At 47.1% G+C, this 6,937-nt stretch overlaps 1 protein-coding gene across 7 annotated transcripts in view; it reads left to right on the top strand.

Annotated features, from left to right (window-relative positions):
* Positions 1-409: 409 nt before the first annotated feature.
* The window catches only part of lqf (epsin homolog lqf), a 49,506-nt gene continuing 42,978 nt past the window's right edge, over positions 410-6,937 (top strand). For 4 of the 7 annotated variants that reach the window (XM_070523935.1, XM_070523934.1, XM_070523936.1 and 1 more), the window contains exon 1: positions 410-532. The gene's annotated coding sequence lies outside the window, so the exon portion shown is untranslated. Of the gene's footprint in view, positions 533-1,046; positions 1,296-2,649; positions 2,788-2,867; positions 3,014-6,937 lie in introns of those variants that run through there. The other 3 variants (XM_070523933.1, XM_070523932.1, XM_070523931.1) reach the window with 3 other exon arrangements.

Below are 6,937 nucleotides of genomic sequence, written 5' to 3'. Positions count from 1 at the left end.
CGCAAGCAAGGCAGATGACGATTATTGTTGTGGGACAAATATACACCCCAAAGGGTGCAACAGTTTTAAGACTGCAGTCTTTAAATGCCACAACTTTACTCTAGAGGGCGCCACCCCATGCGGCGTTACAAAGGCACTAAGCCTTTTTAAGGAGTGCATTGGCAATCTCGAGTATGAACAAGTGAGTTTATATTTGAGCTAATGAGAACCTATGAAAAGTAAGGACTAATTCATATGACCCGGACAGCAGACGACATGCGCCTTTCCGCCGGTTAGCAAGTCCAAATTCCAGGTAAATTAGTAGTAATGTTTTGAATGTACTCCAACTATATGTGTTCTCTGGTTGCTAGCATCACTGATAGCTCATTTCTGCAAGCGAAATTGCGCATATCGACTGCCGACAAATACAAGTTTTTAAGTGTCGTTACTATCATCATCATCGACCGCTTTGGCGGAGGCTTCCGGTTTGTTGCTTGCCTGCGTAAAGATCCATCCGCAGCCGACTTCCGCTGGATGGGTCAACTGATCAAATGTAAGTTGGTGTTCCGCTTATGCTTCAATTTTTCCCACTTACGCTAGCGTGTTGCGCGATTGGATCCCCTATGGGGGACTCGTGTTGTCGCCAAACGTTCTTCACGTCTCGTTGACCACCTGTCACATTTCACCTTGGCCATCCACGCGAGTGACGTTTGCTGTTTCGGCTAGGCCTATCGGCGACAGGGGGGCCCCTTTAATAGACTCTCGCTTCTTCGAATGACAGCCGGAGCTTTTCCTGTGCCGCGCGGTCTGGCGCACGGCTACGTTGACGATTGTTCGCGCGGCCACCTTAGTACGTCGGGCGCAAGCGACAGCCGAGTTTTGTAATGTTCTGTGGCCGACATCCGTCGTTCAGCTAGAGGAGGAGGCTGGCTCTACGGAGGCTAGATACCACCAGAAAGAGTCCCGTTGGTGGGCTTGTGTTGTTTGTGTGTTGCCTTTGCATGCAGAAGGAGGCGTCTTGTGCAAGCAAGGCCGTGTGACTTTCGAAGAGGCAACCCCGTGAGAAGTGACGCGGCGAAGGGCGCTTCCGAGAAACCGAAATTGCTCGGGGTCTATTCGCTAGCTTCGAGTCGCGTCCCTCTGTGTCTGGGCTGGCTGCCTGCCGACTCCGCCAAGTCAACCACCTCGAGCGACGCGAAGCTAATTGCAATGAGTGTAGGCGTGCGTCTTCCGTGGGTCGTGAGCCAAGTTGCAGGCGCACCCGCATTCTATCCACTACTACTACGGCGTCGGCGTTGTATCTGTCGACCTGGCAGGTGTGTCCAAGGGGAGAACGTGAAAGTCTGATAATTTTTTTTTTTTGCGCCCACGTTTCTTGCTTTTTTCCTCCCCTAACATCGGATATCGGACCGCTCTCAAAAAATCGCCGTGACTTGTCCCTCGTGCCCTTTCTGTTTCCGTGTCTCCTTTCCCCTGTCCGTGCTACGCCGCATGCCTGTTTATTGCTCTTGGAGGAATGCCCGTTTTTTAACCTCGCGGTGAACAACTCTACAGGGTCGGATAGGCGCCCTCCGAAGCAGCTGCTGTTATCTGCGACCGACACGCTCTCGTGGATCCCCTGACGTTGTCGGAGGAACGAACAAGCCCCCCTGGGCGGCCGACCGAACCGCGCGAAGTCGTAGCTAGCGAACCGCGGTTGGAATGTCAAATCGATGCTTGTTGACTCCCCGGGCGGGCGGTGTCGTGAGGGGGCTTCGGTTCGCTACGTAAGCAGGAAAAAAAAAAAAGAACCAAAGGAAAGCAGCGTGACACGTCGAAGGGTAGCATTTCGGTGAACGCGACATTGCAGTGCTGATCGTGCAGACGAAACTGGGTTTTAATAAATGCTACGGCTACCGATGAACTAGAGTTTTTAACGCTATTCATTTTTTTCTCCTTTTTTTTCTTTCTTTCTGTGCACTATCAAAACGCTACGAATGCAGACGATCACGGAGGCTAGCTTAATCCAGCGCCTGGTGAACCTGACGTCCTGATATGTTCGCGAGGGTCGACTCTGCGGTGGAGGTTAGCCGCACACGTTAACCTCACAGGATTGAGGACAAAAAAAAAAAAAAAAAGTCGAGGACTGAGCAATGTAAACAAACGGGTGAGCGTTTCAGGAACCTCGCTGTTCTTTTTTTTTTTTTTTTCCTGTCGTATTAATCGCTCATTCTGTATCGTCTCTTTGTTGCCACGGCGGTCGCAAATATTTCGATGGGGGCGAAATGCGAAAACACCCGTGATGTACGATTTAGGTGCACGTTAAAGAAGCCCAGGTGGTCCAAGTTATTCCGGACTGCCCCACTACGACGTGCCTCATAATCAGATCGTGGTTTTGGCACGTAAAACTCCATTTTTTTTTCTTTGTTCACCCATTTGGGGCCGCAAGCTCCGCCAGCGCGGTTGCAGTTTCGGACAGCGCATCGTCACGTAATTGGATTCCATGTGTGTCGCTAACCGCCGGAAAAAATAAGAAAATAAACAAGACATTCGGTTTCGTTCAGTTCGAAGTACTGCCGCCGCAGCAGTTTAGTAGTGCGAGGTTACAAATGTAGAGAACATCCTTGTGGGTGCTCGTGCGGTTGTGCCAAAGGGCTGTTGTTGCGTTAGTCATTCGACATCGGAGAGGAAGTTTTTTCCAGACCTTTCGGGAAGCCGGTGACGTCGGTGTTTCGTATCGCGTTCGGCCGTGGTATGCGCGACTCCCATTAATGCGAGCGTTGCCGCAGCAGACGATAAAGAGAAGTGACGCAGACGGCGTGTCGAAAGGTTCGAGTATCGCTATCGCTACTGCTGCCATATATTTCCCAATCTTTTCATGCTCAGTTGCTTGTTCGGCGATTTTTTTCTTTAAGTTCAAACGAGCGGCAAGGGAAGCTTACGAGGCCCGGGGCCCTCGTTCTCCTGCCTCGAGCTGTGCTCAGTGTTCGACGTTCGTTTTATGGTGTCCGACGCAGCAAAATGATGTGACTGAAGCTGTCCGCCAGCTATTGTAGTACGTATATCTCATTTTGAGCACAACCGGACGTGTGCTAGCGTTGATCGAGATACGCCTTATCGAAAAATGCAGCTTCGCTGATATAGATATACACTGACCAGTACCTTTGTTAATGGGTACGCGCGCCCTTCTATTCGACCCGATAGTAGTTTTGCGTGTGTGTCGAACATGTTTATCTGCCCCGGTATGCCTTTTCCGGTCATTCGGACTGAGCTAGCCGTAAGCTTGATGGCTTCTGGTTATTTGCTGCAGGCACTATAAGTGCTCTGATGTCACCAAGTGCGTGTTATTCACGCTGTGGCTTGCCATGCTTTTTATTTCTTTTTTGCATGGGTCTGTTTCATGTTTCTACTTGTCTACAGTGTTATCGCTCAGCTCTAAGGCAATGTTTGTCGCTGCAGTTACCAAACATGCTATGCTCTTCACATGTTCACTGTGGCACCGGTCAAGGCAGTTATTTGGTCTGTGCAGGGCTTTCCTGGGGCGCGAAGTGACATTTTCGCTGAAAATAAGTCGAGAGAAAAAAAAATTATTTGTTGCATCTGATTTGACATGCCATGACACCTTCCTTCTGGAGCTTGAAAAAGTTTGAAAAGAAAGTTTACACAAAAGTGGGTCACGTCGCACCAGGGGAATTTGATGCTTCATGCCCCACAAAGCCATTCTGTGCAGTAATCGGGAAAAGGAGTTCGGACAAGGAGTTCTGGTTGTGCGGTAACCAACTTGAGTTGCCATTGTAGAATATGCTTTCTGACATTTCTTATTGAAGGGAAGAAAATAGCCATTTTAGCCTAACTTCCCTGACACCATGTCAGTGTCTAAAGCGGGCGAGGATTGTTATCTTCGGTTTCACTGATTGGGCAGGAACAGACTTGTGCTTTTCTTTCATGGGGATATAATGAGATTTTTGCTGTCGTGGTAAAGAAAAGCAGAAACAAAGCCGGCAATGTGCATGTGAACACGATGCTGGTCCATGGAGCACGCACTGAATGTGACCTCCTTAGTCACTCCTGATAGCCGCATTGTTCTATTTCAGATGCGAAGGGCAGCAAAATTCATTCTTGTGAAACAGTCCAAAAGTAAACTGGAGGGCCATCCTTATGCTTCAGAGTGAACCTTCTGAAAATGTAGTATTACACTATTGCGATATGCCAACACAGCATCAGTGGCACCACCTCGAGGAAGAGAGCGAACTACATAGATGGGAGTGGGGGAGGGGAAGGTTGGGCACTGTTCTGGTTGCCAAGCAAGCAGTTGTACTCTTGCAAAAGAAGGTAGCGTGACCCGTGACGTAGAGAGCAGCTGGGTGTGACAGGCGCACGCACAGTCAAACTGTCATGCAATATTGCAGCTGCTGCTGTCCTGGAGTGATACCTCGCTGGTTACTTCCGTGTGAAGGCAGGTTTTTGTCCAACATTTTTGTTGCATTTGACAACTGATAGAGCTATGTTATGAAGTATGAGTTTAGGTGAGAGAGTGAAGTTTTTGTAATTAATGGCCTCTGCTTCGCTGCACCAACTATGCGCAGTGCAGTGAAGTGTGTGGCTAGCATAAGGCAGGAGGGAACTAGCGGCACAGGCCCCTCAAGAACAGGAAGAGGGCTTTCCCACCGTGGGCTGCTTGTCTTGCCGTGACACCTCCATTAGGCCAGCATTGTTCACTGGAGGATTAGCAGCAAACAATGGGCGAGACATGTAGGTATGCGTTTGATCAAGAGATCGATGGGACTTCGCATTCTGAAGAAACGTGAGCCTGTACTTTGCCTCGCCAACTCCATGCAAGTGCAGCGAAAGTCATGGGTTGTGTGAGCTAACTGGAAAAGAGAATCGGAGGAAGTGCTCCTTCAGTGGCTGCCCTCTGTGCGAACCTGACTGAATGGAAGCTTCATGGAAGGATTAGTTGAGCACATTGGGTGAGCCCTTCTCCCTCCTCACTGGCTTTCCGTTTCGATTCGCTTACACGAGCCCTGGCCTTCATCGCACTTCGTGAAGCTGATGAGGCAGAGTAAAGATGCATCATGGTGGAGGAACGAGAAGAAAGGGGGTTAGCCAAGGGGTCCGATTTTTTTTAATCATATCATGAGAAGCCAACAGACAAAGATAGCAAGGACAACATAGGGGAAATTACTTGTCCTTACTAATTGAATTATGTTGTCCCTATGCTGTCATTGGTGTCTTTGTTTCTTGGCTTCTCATGATATGATCATGGTGGAGGAGTGTCACACAGGTAGACTGTGACTGCCCTCGTATTTTTTTAATCCAGAGCTCGGTTACATGGGCATTCTGGCAATCAGCCTGCCTTCTGAAATGTGGCTGCAATGATATGGGAATTGAACCTTCGCCCTCAAGCATGGCAACAGAATGCCGTAGCTGCGGAGCCAACATGGCAGGTCACACTATTGGTTCCCTTCCTTTCCTAGTTGACTGATCCGATGTGCAGCTTTTGCCGTATTGCACAATGTGGGTCAAATGGAGCAGAAACCTTGCACAAGTGCATCAAAATAGTATGTGCCGAACTTGCCTATGTCTTGCAGCATAATAAACTGGCCGCTTCAGATTGTTGTGGCAGGGCTATTAAGGTAGTGCCAGATGGCTTTGAAACTGTACCGCGTGATTGGATACATTTAGAATAGTGTGTGCAAGCAAACAGATAAGCCTTAGGTGCTGAAAGAAATAGCGCTCTTCTTACTGCACATTCTTTGTGTATTGCTTTTGTGGCTACTGTAGTCTATGTTAGCGTATGTTAATTGAGGAGCTGAATGTACATAGTGCATACATATTCTGAAAACTAACATTGTCAAACCTATGGCACTTGCCGCTTCTTTTCCTGTGTAAATTGTCATAGTGGCTGCACTCTCTGTTTGTTTCTTTGATCACAAGTAGTGATAATTAAGTCTGTACTACTTCTTGTAAACCTTAACCACAAGTAATAAAAGGCCAGCCCCCCCCCCTCACCCAATTCCCCCAATTTCTGAGAAATTGTGCAGCAGTGCTCGCGACTAAGCTTGACATGGTGAATTCACATAGAAACAGCACATTGGGGGCCGATAGATTGTCTTGTCTTGGACAGGTTTCACAACAAGCACCAGGTGGCACCACCCCTTCGTTTTTAAGGTGAAAGCCTTTCTAGGCTCATGGTGAAGTTTGTGTCAGCAGACCTGACCGCCGGAGTGTCTGCTGAAGCGTCATCACACCTTTGAAGACAGATTAAAGAATGAAAAATGATTGTAGTGACAGTTAGTGAATTATAATAGAGATTGGTAGAAGTTAATAATGACTAGTAAGTATTACTAATGACTTGTAATAATTACTAATGACTCCGAAATGACCAATATGTCTAACGATGGCTTCTAATGGCCACAATTGATTAGAAATGTCTAGTAATTAGTAGTAATGACTACGAAATGACCAATACTTCTAACGACGGCTTGTAATGAGCACAATTGATTACAAATGACAAAATGCTTACTAGTTAGCAGTAATGACTGAAATGACTTGTAGTGACCCATATGTCTAATGAAAACTTGTAATGACAACTAATAAGAAATGACTAAAATGCTTAGTAATGACTAATAATGTCTGAAATTGCTTGTAATGACTACTAATGACTACGAAATGACCAACATGTCTGTAACAATGGCTTGTAATGACCAGAATTGATTACAAATGACTAAAAATGCTTAGTAGTGAGCAGTAATGACTAAAATAAGGAAGAGAAATAGAAGAGGCAAATGATAAAAGGAGGAAGAGTAGGCTTTCGCTGTTTGCCTCTTAAGAGACCCTGTAATTCTTGCGATTGAGTTTCTGCAAGTGACAAATACTGTAGTGTTATAAGATGCTTGCATTTAACATACCTAAGGCCCTGTATGCTTTTCTAAAACATTAATAAGCATGCCGAATAACCTTAGTGGCGCTTTACATC

The sequence above is a fragment of the Dermacentor albipictus genome, chromosome 8 (assembly GCF_038994185.2).
Source record: "Dermacentor albipictus isolate Rhodes 1998 colony chromosome 8, USDA_Dalb.pri_finalv2, whole genome shotgun sequence".
Classification (NCBI taxonomy): Eukaryota; Metazoa; Arthropoda; class Arachnida; order Ixodida; family Ixodidae; genus Dermacentor; species Dermacentor albipictus.
The sequence above is the reverse complement of the archived record's forward strand: the minus strand, read 5'-3'. Positions and strand labels throughout refer to the sequence as shown.